Source organism: Lissotriton vulgaris, chromosome 1_2, assembly GCF_964263255.1.
Source record: "Lissotriton vulgaris chromosome 1_2, aLisVul1.2, whole genome shotgun sequence".
In the NCBI taxonomy this organism is placed as follows: domain Eukaryota; kingdom Metazoa; phylum Chordata; class Amphibia; order Caudata; family Salamandridae; genus Lissotriton; species Lissotriton vulgaris.
In genome coordinates this window covers 296113423-296133089 of record NC_141686.1, presented here as the reverse complement: position 1 = coordinate 296133089, position 19667 = coordinate 296113423, and the positions used below count along the sequence as shown (strand labels likewise).

Below are 19667 nucleotides of genomic sequence, written 5' to 3'. Positions count from 1 at the left end.
CGGTCTGGAAGTCCATCACCACAGACAGGTGGGTCAGGAAACTTATTCAATATGGTTATTGTCTGGAGTTAACATCCACTCCACCCAACATGCCCCCAAGAAACCGTCCTATGTCGGCCGAGCATTTGCATTTATTGCAGCAGGAAGTCACTTTTATGCTGCAAAAAGGAGCAATAGAGCTAGTGCCTATGCAAGAAAGAGGCACAGGGGTCTACTCCCTGTACATCTTAATACCAAAGAAGGACGGGTCCCTCCGGCCCATCCTGGACCTCAGGCCACTCAACCATAACATCCTGTTGGAGCACTTCCATATGCTGACCCTGCAGCAAGTGCTCCCGTTGCTCAGTCAGGGGGATTTTCTCGCAACTTTAGACCTAAAGGATGCGTACTTTCACATTCCACTGCACCCTTCACACAGGAAATACCTCCGGTTCACCATCCAAAACCAGCACTACCAGTTCAAGGTTTTGCCTTTCGGTGTCACCACGGCACCCAGGGTGTTCACGAAGTGCCTGGCGACAGTGGCGGCGCATCTCAGGAGACGGAACATCCACGTGTGAGAAGGTGGCCTGATATGCAGTGGTCACTATTCTAGTGAACACTATGTATCAGTCCAGCAACCCTTATTGATGATTGGTTGTAAGTCAACCTTATAGACCAGCTATCCTAGTAGCGTGGATACGAGCAGTCTAAGGCTAAAGACTCGAGAGGGCGTGTTAAGCCAGCTGTTATACCACATATACCCCTTGAACACCAAGTGAAAGGACACCACACAAGTGTTATGAAAATAAACAGTTATTTATTAAAGATCACAACAGCCCTGTACTCTTTATGAGGACAGGGTACTAAGCACAAACCAAAACTCTTACAAAAATACTTAAGTTAGCACAGTATATACAAATGCCCGAGGGGCACGGAAAACCATATACTAGAAAAGTGGAATGCGAAATTACTAGCAGGTTAGTACAGTACTAATAGGCTTTGGAATCGCTAGGACTTGACTATAGAATCGTTAGATTACTTCTAGGAGACCCAGGGGACTCGGTGCAGTGTGTGCACTCTCACGCGAGATGCGGGACAAAGTCTATGGTAGCTAGGAATTGCAAAGTTAGTGTTCTCGGGCGAACCCGGCCTGGTAGGGAGAAAACGAAAGTAGATTCTGACCCTTGGATAGTGAGGCTATGCTGGGGCACCGAAATGCCGAAGTTACCTAGCCCAGGGGCTGCAGCTGCATAGGACTCAAAAGACGTCGGGAATCCTCGTTGACGGACCATGAGCCTGGAAGAAAGAAGTTGCTGGCAGGCGACCAGTGAAGAAAGTTTGGTGGATCCAAGCCTGGATCGATGGAAGATGACACCTGAAAGCAGAGGGGACCAAGTTCGAGACTACTAGCCAGTAGTCAGTGGGCACCAGGAGGGCACCGGATGGTAGCCACCTCGACAAGGCGTGTGGGTGACGCTGGGCTCGGAGATCTCACGGACCAGGAGGCGTTGTCGGCGACCAGGAAGGAGGATCGAGCTGTCCCACGAAGATAGAAGCTGTCGGCGTCGCTGGACCCAGGATTGGGCAACAAAGCCTTGGCAAATTCAAGCCCACGCGGTGGACCTAAAATGGCGTCTGGAGTGGACCAGGAGGGTCCGGGGTGCCTCTCTTCAAGAAGGAAGCAAGGGCCAGTCTGGAGCAACCAGACCAGCAGCAGTGATGTCGTCGGGCGTCGTTCAGAAGGCCACAAGCCAGCCGGCTAGTAGCCAAACAACGCGGTGCACAGCAAACAGCAGAAGGGCCCCACGCAGATCGTGGAGATGCAGGGAGGCTGATCTTGGGTGCTGGAGCTGCGCAGGGTCGGGGCTTCTCGGACCCCAAAGCACTCACCCGTGGAGGACACGGTGGGCTTGCAGTAAAGATGTCGTGCAGTCTTGGCGATCGTCGGTCCCTCGAGGTCTCGTCGCACTCACGGTTCTCAGCTTTGCTGTAGAGGTGAGTAGAGGTCAGAGGTGCCAGGGAAGCCGGGTCTCGTCGAGCTGGGTTGTCGGATTCGTGATGAAGGACTTGCAGCAGACCGCAGTGTTCTTTAGGATGGTGCCTGCGGATGCAGGGTGACTACTCCTTAGCCACAAGGGAGAATCTTGATGAAGAAATTGTGAAGTCCTTTCGCAGAAAGTCGTGTCTTGACTCCAAAGATGATCTAAATTGAACAGGGGGCCCGCTCCCATCTTTATACTAAAAAGGGGGCTGACCCGGTGACTAGGTCCTGCCTATGGGTGGGACTAGGTGGGGGGGTGGTTACACCCCTCTGCCATGCCGGACTTCCCCAGGCCAGGGGCTGGTGTGCCCCTGGAACTGGTTCAGACCGGCCTATGCGTAGTGAGCACCGGGGTGCCACTCAGCAGTCACCTTCCTGTAAAGCCCTGCCTACCCAGGATACACAAAACCATGTCTGGGACGGTGCTAGCACCGCCCATGACAGGAAACCCTTTGTCCAGGCTCCCCTCGCTGGAAGGACTCCCAGCTGCAGGGGGTCAGACTCGTGTCTGTGGTGGCAGCATCCATTTTGTGGAGCTGAGGCTTCAGTTAACTTTAACCGGGGTTCACAGTTACATACATGTCGTGTCCCTCTAGAAGGGTGGAATGCTAACCCCGTCGCCAGAATTGGCGAGGGGTTAGTATTCCAATTCGTATGACACCTTACTCGACATGTTTTGATAAAGCAATACCAAAGTTAGCATTTAACCGCGAGGATTATAATGCACTTAAGAGTATATGGTATGCGATATCATGGAACAGCTATTAGGACTTGGTTCCGCAAGCTGCAGACAGGCTCAGCTCATGCCAGAGCACCATCTCACCCGATTCCAAGCACTCTGCCTTCAGGATTGTCAAGGCCTGCCATAGGAGTGACTGATAGGAATCTGTGTGTCCATTTTAGGGTTAGGTATAGGTATACTACACCTACAGCAAAGCGTGGTTACACGACTTTGCCCCAGCTGTCATGCAGCCAGTTGTGTCAAATTTAAGAGGCCAGCCAGGGGTGGCATAATACATGCTGCAGCCCCTGGCAGCCCTGGGTACACCTATACCCTGAGTTACAGGGTCTGATAAGGTGGCCCAGTACCAATTGGTAAATGCACCTAGGGTACATGGAATCCATTTTAAAGAGAGAGCAGTAGGCCTGGGGTCCTAATTGGCAGGATCCCAGGTCGACTATGTCCAAAACCAGCTAAAACACAGGGCAAAAAGTTGGGGGCAACCATAGTCAGGAGGTACCTTCCTACACCACGTCTACCCTTATCTGGACGACTGGCTCATCCAGGCAAAGTCATCCCTGCAGTGTGCCGCCCACATGTCCCACACCATTCACCTCCTGCACGATCTGGGATTCTCACTGAATTACCCAAAATCCCACCTCCAGCCCGCCCACATACTGCAGTATCTGGGTGCGACTATAAACACTCTGGAGGCCACAGCACAGCCAAATTCAGTGAGAGTCTGCAGCATTCAATCGCTGATACAGAAATTCAGGCCTCAACACTCGCTTCCAGCAAGAGTGTTCGTGCAGTTGATAGGCATGATGGCCTCCTGCATTTCCATAGTCCCGCACGCGAGACTACATATGCGCCCGCTTCAGGAGTGCTTAGCACGTCAGTGGACTCAGGCTCATGGGCAGTTGAAAGACCTAGTGTTGGTGAGCGGTCGGGCATACAACTGTCTGCATTGGTGGAATCCACAAAACCTTTGCAAGGGCCGACCGTTCCAAGAGCCTGTGCCACAGATCATCCTGACAACGGACGCCTCTCTCCAGGGATGGGGAGCTCATGTACTCCATTACACAGTGCAGGGACTATGGACGCAACAGCAACGGAAGATGCACATCAATGTTCTCGAACTGATGGCAATCTTCATGGCACTCGAAGCCTTCAAAGTACATCTGTGCAACAAGGTCGTGTTGATCCGGACGGACAACATGACAGCCATGTACTACATTCAAAAGCAGGGAGGAACACACTCTCCGCAGCTGTCTCATCTGGCTCAGAGCATGTGGAAGTGGGCCATTCAGAGCAACATCTTCCTCATGGCGGAACACCTCCCGGGCAAGGACAATCAGATGGCGGACCTGCTCAGCAGGCACAGCCACCAGATGCACAAGTGGGAGATACATCCATCAGTACTCCAACCGTACTTCCAAAGGTGGGGTCATCCAGAGATAGACCTGTTCGCCACAAGGGAGAACGCAAAATGCCAAAGCTTCGCCGCCAGGTTCCCACACCAACAGTCGCAGGGCAATGCGATATGGATGAACTGGTCAGGAAAATTTGCGTAGGCTTTTCCCCCAGCACCGATGATACCGCTGGTGGCACGCAAACTCAGGCAGCACTCGATGACTCTCATTCTGGTTGCTCCAACGTGGGCTCGCCAACCATGGTACACCACGTTTCTAGAACTGTCCGTGGTACCGCATCAGAGGCTACGTCTCACACCCGCCAGGAAATTGAACCTTCAACCGACTAACCCGGTTCCTGGTTGCCGACGGATTCCATTATATTCCGCGGCTCCCGCCACCCGATTGGGGGTGAACGTTTATTTAATTACTCCGTTACCGAGGGACAAGCCTCTACACCATGAGACGATCCGGCATTTAGAGGCTTAATTGCTTTAAGGCTTTTCATTGTATCTGTCCTGATGATGGACCCTGAGATTTACTAGGGGTCCGAAACGCCGTCGACTTTGTATGCACTGAAACCGAATTTTGATTACTATTGGATGCCAAGTGCATGGTTGAAATACTCTGTACATCTGTATTGTTAATAGAGTAACCTGATTTCGCCTTACAAAGCCCTTCTTTGCTGTCTATATCAACCCTTTGTACCTGCTCTGTTGGTACTGGACACAGGCTTGTGGTCCACACTGGTTGATTGTTGGAAGGTATTGTTATGTGATTTGAATACATGAATTCTGAGTAAAAACTCTGAAAGACCACTGTCCGGCTGGACATGCCTTTCTAAAAATATAGATTGACTCCGTCTATATTTTATCTTTTGCTGAAATTTCTCAATGTTGGGGACCAATGTTGTTTGATAAAACGTCTCACACCCAGCCTTCTGACGCAGAGCCATGGCGACATTCAGCATCCAGATCCGCAACAGCTCAACCTGGCGATCTGGCTCCTGAAGTCCTAGAGTTTGGCTACCAGCACTTGCCTTCTGACTGTATGGACATCATTCAGGAGGCAAGGAAGCCCACCACCAGAGCATGCTATGCGGCAAAATGGAAGCGGTTTGTCATTTATTGTGCATACCACAACATTAACCCGCTAGATGCGTCTATTCAGAATATAATTTGTTACCTTTTCCATCTGTACAAATGTAATCTGGCCTATGCTTCCATTCGCATACATCTATCTGCAATGGCCGCTTCTCTCCAGAACAGGCAGCACCTCTCACTCTTCAGAGTGCCTGCCATTAAGGCCTTTCTAGAAGGACTCAAACGAGTCATTCCTCCGCGGCCTCCACCAGCTCCGGAGTGGAACCTCAATGTGGTCCTCACCCGGCTGATGGGTCCTCCCTTTGAACCACTGCATTCCTGCGAGATTCAATTCTCGACGTGGAAAGTGGCTTTCCTCATAGCGATTACATCGCTGCGGCGAGTTAGTGAACTGCAAGCACTAACTATCCAAGAGCCATTTATTCAAATTCATTTTTACAGGGTAGTGCTTCGCACTAACCCTAAATTCCTTCCTGAAGTTGTGTCTCAATTCCATATCAACCAGACTATTGAATTGCCTGTTTTCTTCCAAAATCCTGGGTCATTGGCGGAGAGAATGCTCCACACCCTTGACGTCAAGAGGGCCCTGATGTATTACATCGATAGGACCAATGATTTTAGGAAAACGAAACAACTCTTTGTTGCCTTTGCACCACACCACAAAGGTAACCCCATTTCCAAGGCTGGTATTGCTAGGTGGATCGTTAAATGTATCCAGATCTGCTATCTGAAAGCCAAGCGTACTCTCACCATTCCACCGAGGGCCCACTCCACCAGAAAGTTGGCGGCCTCCATGGCATTCCTTGGAAATATTCCTTTGGAAGACATATGTAGAGCAGCCACATGGTCTACCACACACACACATTTACAAAGCATTATTGTGTTGATGTGCACTCCAAACAGCAGGCAGCTGTAGGGCAGGCTGTTCTAAAAACACGTTTCCAAACTGCTGCAGCTGGCACGGGCGACTGCCGTTAATGGGGGGACTGCTATGTATTCTATGTACAGATATGAATTCAGCAGCCCACATGCCTTGAACCGAATATGCTACTTACCAGTATGCATCTGTTCTTGGCATGTAGGGCTGCTGACATTCATATCGCCCGCCCTCCCCCCCGGCGCCTGTAGCAGCTTCAGAATTCACACATACTTCTAGCATGGTCATCATTCACTTAGTTTCACTCCATCTTGGCCACAATGGCTTAAAACAATCTGAGGATGGAGTCGATGCCCATGCGCACTGTAGTCCAGGGGAGGAGCCACCTATCTCGTGATACTTCGACGACTCTTCCAGGACAACAATGTGCAATCATCCGGACCCAACACTAGGCGGCGATCTATGCACAGATATGAATGTCAGCAGCCCTACATGCCAAGAACAGATGCATACTGGTAAGTAGCATATTCGATCTGCATTTTAAATTCCCCCATCTTATGGACTTTTTATGTTATTTCACTTTTGTCGTATGTAGAGTACTCAAATTCACAGGCCCGATTAGCTAAAACAAACCTGCGATCTCTAACTTTCTTGAGCTAAGATTGCCAAATGAGTTGTAGAGAAGTACTTATATTCTGTTTAAAATCTAGTTCAAGGTGTGCATCTTATTCCATATTTTTTTAACTTTTTTTTTTCTTTCTTTTTATTAAACAGATGTAATAGTACAGTGAAAGGCCACGAGGCCACATACAGTGGTAAAAGGACAAATGACCATCTTTGACAATTAAAACCCATTCTCTGTACATCGTTAAGCGGGGTTGAGCTCAATGTCCACTTCAGTGTTACGCAGGTCATCTGTTGGGGATACACATATGTTACCACGAGATACATTCCATTTAGCCCATTTGCAATCCCATTTCTTGGAACAGCCACTGTGTTTGAACACATCCTTTTCTGCGATCATCGCAGTGTCCATGTTTTTGGCCCATCTATGGCATGTAGGCAAGTCTCCAGTCCCCCATACTTGAGCTATATTCCTCTTAGAACGGACAAATTCCAATGATGCCCACGTGCACTCAGTCTGGGTCAGGTCAGTGGCCTCCCATACGTTCATTAAACAAAGGCGCGGAGGAGTAAGTGATGCTTTTCCCACTTACCCTCACAAGTGGGGAGGTGATTCTCTCCCAGTACGGCTGGAGGTTTTGGCAGTCCCAGAGTATGTGGAAACATTTACCTTCTGTTGCGCACCTCCTGAGGCACCCAGAATCCGACCTACGCCTCAATTTCACCAGTGTATGTGCAGATAGGCAAGTTCTATGTAGGATTTTGAGCTGGACTAACCGTAGCCTCATTGGGATCGCAACGTCTATGGGGGAGGAGAGGGCTTCCTGCCAATCGCCGTCCTCTAAATATCCGAGGTGTGATTTCCACAGCTGCCCGAGGCGTATCAATGGACCTGGTCTATTGTTTATTAGTTTGCGATATGTGAGTGGTATTGCTTTATGTGACATGGGATCTGTTAACAATCTATCCTCCTGTGGGAGGCCTCTGGTAGAGCCTCACCGCTCGCCCCAATAGTGGTCATTGCATGTCGAATTTGTAAATAGCGGAACGTCTCTGACCCTGCCAGTTGATATTCCACTTGTAGGTCTCCAAATGGAACCATCTCATTCCTCTTCCACAGATCCTCGACTGAAGAGATACCAATTAGGTCCCATTTATTGAAGTCCGGGCAACTGCTCAATGTGCTGAGTTGCTCGGAATCCCACAAACAAGTGATCAGTGTTCTTTTTTTTGTTCCACCCCAGTGTCTTTGTCGCGATGTGCCAAAGTGCAACTGTTTGGGCCGTAGGGCCTGTGCGGTGTTGGCATTTGGGGTTGGAATAAAGTGCACGCTGATACTCTTCCCCCCCCCCCCCTCTCCCTTCTCGGATTCATTATCCATTTATCTGTGCAGTTTGCTGGTTCGGACGGTGAGGCAAAGACCCACTGATTAATCACTGTGAGCTGTGAGGCCCAGTAACATTGTTTTAAGATCGGGCAACGCGATCCTTCCGTCATACCATCCCCTGGTCAGTTTATAGGTCGCGATGCGTGGGTTTTTCTCATCTCACAGAAGAGTTCTGACTTCGCTATCTACACTGATGTCTGGGACTTTATAAGGCGTGTTTTGCAGTACGTAGAAAAATGTAGGCAACACCAGCATTTTAAACAGCGCTGCCCTGCCCAAGAAAGTGAGGGGCAAAGACCGCCAGTGGAGTACATTGTTGTGGAGCCTATTCAGCGGGCCTTGAGGTTAATGTCGTAGAATTGGGTGGGATGCTGAGTCACATATATACCAAGGTAGCAAAATTACTCTGTAGCGACTGTAATGTGGGTGTCTCTGGGCATCCGCGGCAAAGGACCTTGAAGAATAAATACACAGTACTGATTTTGTCCAGTTGATGGTATACCAAGAGTCGGCGCAAAAAATGGCGAAGATGTGCATGATCCTATGGATCGAGGCCGCTGGAACCACAACATACAAAATGACATCGTCAGCATAGAGGGTGATTCTATCCTCGTGCTGATCTGTCCACTTGAGCCCCCTGATCATGGGGTCACCCCTAACCCAGGTCGCCAAAGGCTCTAATGTCAGGGCAAACATGAGAGGCGACAGGGGCATCCCTTTCTAGTCCCCCTCTCTAGACGGAGTTGTCTGGAAGTGTGTTGGTTGAAAACTACTTGGGCAGTTGGTACTGTGTATAGTAGCCTAACCCACTTTATAAAATTCGGGCCAAACCCCATATGCTTGAGAAGGGTAAATGGGTAAGGCCACTCGATAGTGTTGAATGCCATTTTTGCATCTAATGACAGCAGTGCTGCATCCTCTTGAATGGTGTGAATTCTCCCCATTACCCCATGTATTCTTCGAAGGTTGGGTGCTGTGTTGCGGCCAGGCATAAAGCCTGACTGGTTTGGTTGAACTAATTTGCAGATGACTGGGATCAACTGGTTGGCCAATACCTTGGCAAGAATTTTTGCTTTGGCAGTTAACAGGGAGATTAGGAAATAGGAATCACATCTCGTCGTAGGTTTACCTTGCTTATGGATGATGACCACTGAGGCCAGCATCAGGTCTTTGGGTAGGGACCCAATTTGATAGCTCTCCAGATACATGGATCGGAGGGCGGGTGTTATCTTGGAAGTCACCAGTTTAAATAGTTCTATTGGGAGCCCTTTAGGACCCATGGCTTCCCCCGACTTTATCCCTCGTATGGTAATCGCTAATTCCTCCTCCGTGGGATCCCTCTCCAGGGATTCACAATCGTCCAGGGCAAGAGTAGTAACCATAATAGTGACCTGAAGATCCCTGGAATCCGTTACGGTAGTGCGAGCGGTGGAGGAGTATATGGAGGCAAAGTGGGAGGCAAAGGCCTCAGCAATTTGCTGTGGGTCACTCAACAATTCTCCCTCCTCGCTCTCAACTAGGGGTTTCCCGCTTCACTAACAATCAAAGCAATTTTCTCTTATTGTCAGCCAACTCCTATTTTATGCAAGATGGCTCTCTGTTTTGATCTAGCTGTCTCTGTTGCAAGCTGTCGGTAGCCTAGTCTTGTTACACTAAGACTGTGTGCGATTTATTCATCATCTGTGGTCGCCACCTCGACCTCCAGCCCCCGAATCTCTCGTTCCAGAGTCTCCTATTGTGCCCCCAATGCCTTCTTACGTCCCACCGTTAGTGAAAGTGCCTGACCCTTGATAACTACCCCAAAGGCCCCCCACAGGATCTGGTGGGATTCAACTGTATTTGTGTTCTCAGTAAAATACTGGTCTACCCCTTTGAGAATTTCGATCCTTACATGTGGGATCTTCAGACGCCACTGGTTTATAGACAGGGCGATACAGCTATTCTCCTGAAGCAGAGCCAGTTGAACCAGGACAGGAGAATGATCAGAAATACCACGTGCCAGGGATCTAGCCTCATTAAAATTAGATAGGTCATCGACATGCGTCAGCAAACGGTCAATTCTGGATTGAGTACCATGGGCGCCAGAATGGAAAGTAAAGTTTTGCAGCATGAATCTTTCTGGATTCACTATGCTGTGCATTATTCCGCGGTCTAGTGGTTGGGTCAGGAATCGTAGTCCGTTTTTTTTTTTTTGTAGCCCAGGTGGGCGTCGATGTCCCACCTTTTGGTGTCCTTCCTGTTACGTCTGCACGCTTCCTGCGGAAGTTCCCACCCTTGGGCGCCATCTTCAGATTCTATTTTCCGCGGTTGGGTCTGGATCGTTCCCGAGAGGGCTCCAGACATTTTTGGGGAAAGAAGACACCAAAAGCCTATTTTGGACGACAAAAGATTAGAAAAGGCGACGAGAGACTACACCATCGAATAGGACAACGAAAGAACAGGAGAACTTCCAGAACTTCGACGTCCATCGGCGAATGTGCGCTCAGGGGGCCCCCTGAACGCAGCAGATGGGCAACACACCATTCAAGTTCTGCCGTAACTGCCACCAAAAGTACGCGCAGAAGGACCAGCACCCGGTTTGCAACCTCTGCCTACCGGTAGACCACGAGAGCAAGGACTGCAACGCCTGCTCCGCCTTCACACCGAAGACTCTTCGTGTAAGAGCGAGACAGAGGATGGCCAACGCCAGCATGCAGGGCAAGGGCTTGCCACCATCCCTTCGAGACCTGGGGCTCTCAACAGACTAAGAGGACAACATCGCCGGAGAAGACGACGACTACACGGTCTTAGAGACCGATAAGAAGACTCCTAAAAAGGTAGGAGACTCGAAGGCCCCTAAAGCCCCTAAAGCCCCGAAAGACACTCGACAGTCTGACCCAGACTCTCGAAAAAACGAGGGCAAGTCCTCGAAAGTGCCGGTGCCGATATCTTCGGCATCCGCAGCTACAAACAGTCCCAGCGGATCCTCAGAGAGGGACTCCCAGGCGCCGAAAGCTGGAGAACCGCAAAAGTCGTCGAAAAACGTCCCCGAGAAGGAACGTTCGACGCCAAAAGAGAAGGACCCGAAAGCCAGCTCTGCGCCGAATCCCAGCTCGGCGGCGAAAGTCGCCTCGATGCCGACCAATCAGCCGAAGAGAGCGGCCGATCCATTTGACGCAAACCTGCCGCCGAAATGGAAAAGAAAAAGAGATGGCTCCAGGCCAAAATGGATAACATCCTGCAGCGCAAAAAAGAATTTGACGCCAGGATGAAGGACTTCTTAATCCCGAAGAAACCAAGACCACAGGTTGTTGAGATAACCGAAGCAAAGGGCTACACATCTTGTGGAAGAATGTGGCAAATTCTTGCCTCAAGACTGCTTTGGACGGGGCTGACACGGCCAGCAGACTCAATATGATGGGCATCACAGAAAGAAGGCAAGTCTGGCTCAGGATTTCCGGATTCAAGCCGGAAGTGCAACACCGCATCCTGAACACCCCGTTCAACGGAGAGACACTGTTCGGTGCTCCAGTGGATGAGAAGCTCACCCAACTGAAGAAAGATACGAGACTGCAAGATCCATGGGGGTCTTGCAATTCAGAGGAACAAAGAGGGGCACCTAACGGGAGGGGAGGAAACCAGCCAGGAACGTCGCACCAGGCGTTCCAGCAGTCCCACCAGTCCGACACCCAGACACAGCAGAGGCAACAAAAACAACCCTGGTAGTACCAACAAAGGGGCCAGTCCTTTCACGGGAGAGGGAATGGACATGGACAAAATAGAAGAGGGGGTCAACAACCCGCCTCTAAGTGACTTTGTCACGCGACAAGTGCCCACCAATGCAAAAACTCCCAGGGTGGAGCACGGCTACAACAACAAGGGGGTACACAAACTAAACACCTGCGATCATGTAACACCGGTGGGAGGAAGAATAAACCTTTTCTCCCAGGAGTGGAAGAAAATAACCACAGACAAGTGGGTGCTCAACATCATACAGTTCGGGTTCTGCATAGAGCTGGAAAGGAGACCACCAAACAGAAAGCCAAAAAAAAGGGCGCTAGCAAGAAAAGAGCTAGAACTACTTCAAAAGGAAGCAAATTAACTCCTGCTAAAACAGGCCATCGAACCAGTACCTTACAAGGAAAGGAACAGGGGAGTGTACTCAACCTACTTTCTGGTACCAAAGGTAGACAAGACAATGAGACCCATCCTGGACCTAAGGTTCTTAAACACGTACATAAGAAGGCAAAAATTCAAGATGACGTCCCTAAAAGAGGTACTCCCTCAATTACAAGGTGGAGACTTCATGGTCACCATAGACCTCAAGGATGCCTACCTGCACATCCCAATGAACAGGGGGCACAAGCATCTACTCAGATTTATCATCATCAAGGACCATTACCAGTTCACAAACTTGGCGTTTGGACTAAAATCAGCGCCAAGGGTCTTCACAAAGTGCCTCGCAGCAGTCGCAGCTCACCTAAGAAGGGAGGGGTTACACGTATACCCTTACTTAGACGACTGGCTAGTAAAAGCAAGTTCATACAAGTCGTGCAAGCTGCACGCGCAAAGAGTGACACACACTGATGGGCCAGGGATTATCCATCCACTGGGGGAAATCCTCCATGAAACCAAAACAAGTATAAATCTTCCTGGTTGCACAGATCGACACCTTACAGAACAAGGCGTTCCCCAGCGAGAAGAGAATGCTTGCGCTACTGAAGGAGACACGACTCTACCAGAAGGGGCGAACCCTGACCGTGAAGACGGCGAGCAAATTCATGAGCATGATTGCGTCATGCATACATCTAGTGCCAAATGTACGCCTGCACATGAGACCTTTCCAAGAATGGCTGCTGGAGCAATGGTCACAGGCTACAGGTCGTTGGGAAGATCTAGTGGTTGTAACTCGCTCAGTGTAAGAAGAGATAGCATGGTGGAACATGGGGAACATGAGAAGGGGGAAGCCTCTGACACCGCCAACGGTGACCATCACCACAGACGCATCCCAGAAGGGATGGGGCACTCACATGGAAAAGCTCAGAGTGAGGGATCTGTGGACACCAGCAGATGCGGTAAAACACATCAACTACCTGGAATTTAAGACCGTCTTCCTCGCAATAAAGGCCTTCCAGATGAAATTGTACAACCAGAAGGTGTTGATCCAGACAGACAACACAACAGCGATGGTCTAAATAAACAAGCAGGGAGGGACACAATCAGCCCCGTTTTCAAAATTAGCGCAAGAAATGTGGAGATGGGCCATCCCGCTCAAGATAGACCTGCTAGCCATACACCTACTAGGGAAGGACAATGTAGAAGCAGACTGGCTCAGCAGACAGACATCTGCATCCCATGAGTGGGAGCTCAATGCACAGGAAACAGAGAAGCTGTTCGGCAAGTGGGGAACACCATCAATAGACCTGCTGCAACACGACAGAATGCAAAATGGCAAAACTTTGCATCCTGGGGAAGGGTCCCTGGGGAATGCCCTATGGATAAGCTGGTAGAAGACCTTTGCTTACGCTTTTCCGCTGATCCCTCTGATCCCTCTGATACAGAAAGTACTCAACAAGTGCAGAACCAGCAACATGACTCTGATACTGGTCGCACCGCAGTGGGCCAGGCAGACCTGGTACTCGCAGATAATGGAGATGACACAGAGTGCACCCCACAGATTCGGGAAACTGAAAGACCTACTCTTCTTGCAAGATGGGGAGGGGCTGCACCCAGAGCCAGAGAGCCTCAGCCTAGTAGCATGGCTCCTGAGGACATGGAGTTCGCTCATCTGAAATTACCAGAGAGCACCCTGAGGGTACTACGTGAAGCAAGAAGACCCAGCACACGGAAGTGCTATGTGACAAAGTGGAAGAGGTTCACACTATGGTGCAGAAAGGAAAAGCTGCACAAGAAGATGCAGAAGGACTCAACAGTGCTTAAGTACCTCACGCACCTGCTCGAGGAAAACTTGAGCTCATCCTCACTAAGGGTACACCTGGCGGCAATAGTCGCTTACACAAGAGGAGAAAAAGGCAAGAAATTCTTCACATCACAGATAGTAAAGAGATTCCTGGAAGGAGCAAAAAAGATCTCATCACCAAAGAGGGTGCCACCACCGGCATGGAACCTTAATTTCGTCCTGACAGAACTCATGAAGGAGCCTTTTGAATTAATTCATAAGGCCTCACTACAAATGCTAATGACGAAAACCGCGTTCTTAGTGGCAATCACCACGCTGTGCAGGGTGAATGAACTACAGGCGCTAACGCTGCAAGAACCCTACATCCAGATACATAATGATAGGGTGGTGATGAGAACGGACCCACACTTTATGCCGAAGGTGGTGTTAAGGTTCCACATCAATCAGACAATACAAATACCACTTACTTGAACATTGAACATTGCCATAGATTCGGAAACTGAACACAAAACGAGAAAAAAAGAATCTGAAGATGGCGCCCAAGGGTGGGAGCTTCTGCAGGAAGCGTGCCGACGTCACAGGAAGGAAACCAAAAGGTGGGACGTCGATGCCCACCTGGGCTACAAAAAAAATAAAAAAAGACTACGATTCCGGACCCAACCACTAGACTGTGGAATAATGCACAGCATAGTGAATCCAGAAAGATCTTCAAGCTGCAAAACTACACCGACAGGTAAGAAACTATTTGTTACTCCCTATGGGATTAAAATGGTGCCAGAGATCCACATGGCCAAAAGCTAAGAGTCCATCAGTGGTGAGGTGGCATGCGGATCTTGGTGAGGAGGACGCCGGTCAACATGGCTTATTTGATTTCTTGGTCCCGTAGGGCGTGTTTCACCTCCAGGAAGCTGCGGCGCTGCCTCTGCTCCCGTAGCGTGAAGTTTGGGGAAAACTGTTATTTTGCTGTTTTCAAGAGTGATCGGTGGGGCCGCCCTCGCTGTATGGAGTATTATGTGTCTGTCTCGGACATTAAACACTCTTGCCAGGATGAGCCTAGGCGGTGCTCCAAGTTTAGATCTCTCGCCTGGCGCTCTGTGTGCTCTTTCAATTGAGAAATATTTGCCCAGTCCCTTGGGCTGAAGATGTTGCATCACCAGGCCTTCCACAAATAGGTCCGCTGCTTGCCCCTCCGCACGTTCTTGTACCCCTAGGATACGGATATTATTACATCCCATCCTACCTTCATAGTCGTCGAGCTGACGTTCAAGCATGTCTTGGCCGACTTGGAGATCTGCAACTTGGCATTTGAGGAGGTCGGCGTTGTTGATTCCTTATTTATGGATTCTACCTCCTTGACATGACGGTTCATGTTCCGCATATCAGCCTGATCAAGGAGACTTCTGAGGTGACTGTGTCAATTCTATGTTCATGGGATGTGCGCACAGTCGTTATTGCTGCTAAGATGTCTTGCAGTCTGGGCACTTGTTGTTCCCCTGTGGATTTTGGGTTAGCTTGTGCATCCTCCTGGCCTTTCTGCCATGCAAATTTGTTCAGCTTTGCTTGGAGCACATTGCGACCACTCCTGCCGCTCGCCATAGTGTGCTCAGCCCGTAAAATGCTGCCAAAGTAGGTATTGGGGCCGCTTTGGGTACTCTTCGCCACCTGCTTGGGGGTCAGTGCCCTGTCCGGCCTGTTGGGTTTCACCAAGCAGGCCTACGCCAGAGGGGAGCAGACTCCAGATTTCAAGACTTCAGAGAGGGGGGAGGGCAGAAACACTATCCTGTTGCTGGTACCTCCTGCCCCCACTATGCTTGTCACTATCAGGCAGTCTAGAGTTATATTAGCGGTCTCGCCGCACCTTGATGTTTACTGTTTATTTTGAAAGGCACCACCCACAAGAGTCCGAGCGGGAATCCTACTCCGGCCACCCCGAGCTGCAGCGGGGCACCCTCAGGGCACTTTGTACCCTTGGTGTCCTTGGGAGCCAGGGGATCAAGAGAGCAAATTCAAGTTTAGCCAGGAGTGTGCTGCCTCCTCCTCCCTCCCCCCCACGGCGAGTGGCCTTTATGTCCACCGCACTCGGCCTCAACTCCGGAAATCCACCAGGAGATTGTAGACGCGTTCCGTGTCTCACACCACGGGGGCCTGGGTCCGAGGTGAGCGCAAGCAGCGTTAACTCACCAGCGGGCGTCCGGACAATGTATGCGCCTTCACAGCGGTGCAGTATGTACTAGTATCTTCAGCCATCGAGCGCGCACGGTAGAGCTCCGATCCCACTGCAGCTGCTTTCCACGCTGTGTAGTGTCGGGGAAACATTAACAGTGCGTTTATTTCTGGTGGTCACAGGGGCCAGGCACTCACAGGGCAGGTATGGATGATTACTTAAGCGCGCCGCCTCCCCAGCAGATGATAGCTCGGATGCGGTGTCGCAACAATGGGGTCTTCAGTTTCGGGCGATCAGAGGCCCGTAAGGCGCGCCCTACGTCTCCTGTGACGGAGACCCGGGTCTGGATTATACACCGCCGGCACTCCCTCAATCTGGACGGCGCTAGGTCCACGAGTTCGTCACGTTTTGGCAGTTAAATGATTGCCTTTGTAACACATTTTAGTCGGGCTCTGTTGTCTTTAAAGGGGATTTTCGGGAGTGATGTGTCGGAGGTAAGCATCTGCGTGGCCATTACCTTCGTCAGTTGTCCATGCCCCCTCTTATTATATAGTCTTGAAGCAGATTTATTGTGAGCATAGGGGCGCATAAACTATTAAAATCCGCTTTCTTACTATATGTGCCCCCACCTTCTTACTGAAGTGATGCTTGGTCTAGCGCACACAGTGTCATTGCCTCATACATTCAGTGACTTTTTTTTCTCCAATTAGCAGGACAAATGCATGGTCTTTGCAGAGCAGTACTTAAGTTCATGGTTTTTTTTTACCTCAGATTTTTGAGCATCTCTTTGTGCTTTCAGGTAGCCCCCCCTTATGTTAGTAGACGAATGCCTGAAGCAGTGTATGTGAGATTATCAAATGCATTCCTCCAGTGCATTTGTGGAGAAGGGCAGTATTCCACCACAGCAACCAGGAAGACCAGGAATACTTCTACTTTGCCATACTGCAGTGTCTAGCTATGTTTACGAGGTGCTCCCACACCATGACTTCTTTCTCTTATTGTAAACCATTGTTCGATCATTCTCCAAAAAGACTGCCTTCTAACCTGTAAGAACTAAATCTTTGTGCAGAACTGCTGATTGCAGGCACACAAAATGCCTTACATACTGGTGCACTTACAGTAGTTACATCTTTCTGCTTTTGTTGGACGTAAGAGTGTGGTCACTTGTGTTCACAAGTTTTAAGTCCATTAACGCTGTTCTGTGTTTCACTTCAGGAAAACTTTAGTACAAGGGTCTGCTCGCCAAGTTGTTTTCATATAGCAGGCCTACACAGATATATATGCTAGCACAGTTTTGCAAGGCAGCTCAGAGCGCCCCAATTTGTTTTTTAATAGTAGATGTATTTCTGTCGCTTAGATGATTGTCTTGTATGCCACAGTTTGAGAATTCACAATGCAGGATTTTGCCTTCCTTGGGTCTGTTGTGGTACCAGTTATTTCTCATCAGTGTAGTTAATCCAACCAAACACCCGCTTTCACATGCCCCTACATCTGTTCTGAGCTTTGCACCATAGCCCACAGTGAGCAGCACTTGACAGCACCGGTTTTCATGAAAGAACCGGGTTTCATGAAATGTATCCCCTCAACACGTGGTTTGTTCCCACTAGATCCATCCTATCTGGTTCAGGGAAGATGTAATATCTTAATCAATCAAATCAATCAGGAGTTTGTTAAAGCGAGACTACTCACCCGTAAGGGTCTCAAGGCGCTAGGGGTGGGGGGGGGGGGGAGAGTGCAGGTTCCATTCCATCAAGGAGGGGGTCTGTCGGAGAGCCAGGTTTTGAGGTTTCTTGCGAAGATGGGGAGCGATGTTGTCTGTCTGAGGTGGAGCGGAAGTGTGTTCCATGCTTTGGCCGCGAGGAAGGAGAAGGAGCGGCCTCCCGATCTGGTCTTTCTGGTGCGGGGGACCACGGCGTAGGAAAGCTGGGCTGATCGTAGGGTCCTTTGGGGTGCGTGGAATTTGAGTCGGCTGTTCAGGTATGCTGGTCCAGTGCCGTGGAGGGCCTTGTGTGCGTGGGTGAGCATCTTAAAGGTGATTCTCGCCTCGACAGGCAGCCAGTGGAGTGTGCGCAGGTGCTGGGAGATGTGGCAGTGTTTTGGCAGGTTGAGGACCAGTCTTGCGGTGGCGTTCTGGATGTTCTGTAGCTTGCGGGTGAGGTTTTTGTTTATTCCGGCGTAGAGTGCGTTGCCGTAGTCGAGTCTGCTGGTGACCAGGGCGTGAGTGACTGTCTTTCGGTGTTCGAGGGGGATCCATTTGAAGGTCTTACAAAGGAGGCGGAGGGTGTGGAAGCAGGAAGATGAGACCGAGTTGATCTGGCGGTCCATTTTGAGCTCGGAGTCCAGGATGATTCCCAGGTTGCGTGCGTGGTCTGTAGGGGTTGGCGGGTTTCCGAGGGCGGTGGGCCACCAGGTGTCGCTCCAGGCGTCTGGGTTTGGGCACATGATGAGTACTTCTGTTTTGTTGGTGTTTAGTTGTAGGCATCTGTTTTTCATCCATCTGGCGACAGCTTCCATGCCTCCTCGAAAGTTGCGTCTGGCGGTGTTGGGTTTGTTGGTTAGGGAGAGGATGAGCTGGGTGTCGTCTGCATATGACACGATGTTGAGTCCGTAGGTTCTGACGATGGGGGCAAGTGGAGCCATGTAGACGTTGAAGAGCGTCGGGCTGAGGGAGAAGCCCTGGGGAGAAGCCCCGGGGGACTCCGCAGGTGGTTGGTGTGGGACCCGCTGCGCCCTGCCGTAGAGGAAGGAGCAGATCCAGTCGAGGGCCTTGTCCTGGATTCCTGCATCGTAGAGTCTGCGTATTAGGGTGTGGTGGGAGACTGTGTCGAACGCCGCTGATAGATTGAGGAGGATGAGGGCTACTGTTTCTCCTTTGTCCAGTAAGGTGCGGATGTCGTCTGTTGCGGCGAGGAGGGCGGTTTCCGTAATGTGGTTTTTTTCTGAAGCCGGATTGGGAGGAGTCGAGGATGTTGTGTTCTTCAATGATTGTGGCGAGTTGGCTGTTGATGGCTTTCTCGATGACTTTCGCTGGAAACGGGAGCAGGGAGATGGGTCTGTAGTTTTTGAGGTCGGTGGGGCCCGCTGAGGGTTTCTTTAGGAGGGGGTTGACCTCGACGTGTTTCCAGTCGTCGGGAACGAGGCGGTCGCCAGGGAGCGGTTGATGGTTTGGCGGAGCATGGGTGCGATGGTGTTGGCGGCTCTGTTGAAGATGTGGTGGGGGCAGGGGTCCGTGGGGGCCCCTGAGTGGATTGACTTCATTGTCTTCAGTGTGTCTTCGGTGGTGAGGGCTGTCCAGTCATCAATCGCTGGTTTCCGGGTGTCAGGGGTGGTTGGTGAGGGTTCAGTGTGTTGGTTGTCTTCATCGTAGATGCTCTTGATTTTGTGGTGGAAAAAGATGCTGAGTTTGTCGCAGAGGTCTTGTGAGGGAGGGATGTTGGTAGACTCGCTGGTGGGTTGG

At 50.4% G+C, this 19667-nt stretch overlaps 1 protein-coding gene across 3 annotated transcripts in view; it reads left to right on the top strand.

The window, feature by feature from the left end:
* KDM2A (lysine demethylase 2A) overlaps positions 1-19667 on the top strand; it is a 939997-nt gene that overhangs the window by 187443 nt on the left and 732887 nt on the right. The window lies entirely within an intron of this gene.